The sequence below is a fragment of the Piliocolobus tephrosceles genome, chromosome 1 (genome assembly GCF_002776525.5).
Source record: "Piliocolobus tephrosceles isolate RC106 chromosome 1, ASM277652v3, whole genome shotgun sequence".
NCBI classification, from domain to species: domain Eukaryota; kingdom Metazoa; phylum Chordata; class Mammalia; order Primates; family Cercopithecidae; genus Piliocolobus; species Piliocolobus tephrosceles.
Window position 1 is genome coordinate 1159996 of NC_045434.1, and position 872 is coordinate 1160867.

An 872-nucleotide genomic window follows, 5' to 3' on the forward strand; every position below is an offset into this window, starting at 1 on the left:
ATAGTGAGGCTTCATCTGAAAGGAGGGAAGGGAAGGGAGGGAAGGGAGGGGAGGGGAAGGGAGGGGAAAGGAAGGGAAGGGAGGAAAGGAAGGAAGGAAGGAAAGAAGGAAAGAGAAAGAAAGGAAAGAAAGAAAGAAAGGAAGGAAGGAAGGAAGGAAGGAAGGAAGGAAGGAAGGAAGGAAGGAAGGAGAGAGAAAGGAAGAGAGAGAGAGAGAAAGGAAGGAAGGAAGAGAGAGAGAGAGAGAGAAAGATAGAAAGAAAAGAAAAGAAAGAAAGAAAGAAAGAAAGGGAGGGAGGGAAGGAAGCCGGGTGCAGTGGTGTGCACCTGTCGCCCCAGGTACTTGGGAGGCTGGGAGGCAGAGGTGGGAGGATTGCTTGAGTCTGGGAGATTGAGGCTGCAGTGAGCCGAGATCACAGCACTGCACTCCAGCCTGAGCGACAGACCGAGACCCTGTCTCAAAAAAAAATAAAGTTAAATATATAGAAACAGAGAGTTACCAGGGGTAAAGGAAATAAAATGATGGTCAAAGGGTACAAAATTTCGGTTACGTAGGATAAATAAGCCGAGAGAGCTAACAAACAGTGTGGGAACGACAGTTAAAAATACTATAAACCTGAAATTTGTTAAGAGAGATTTAAGACGTTTTCACCACACACAATAAAGATTATTATGTGAGACGGTGGCTATGCTAACTCATGTTAGTTTGCTTGGCTGCAGCCATCATTTCACTATGTATATCAAACCGCCATGTTATACACCTTAAATATGCACAACAAAATAAATATTCGCACCTGTTTCATGCACAGGCCTGTGAGCACTTATAAGTATATAGCTACCTACCCGCCACCACAACCAAGACACAGAGCACCT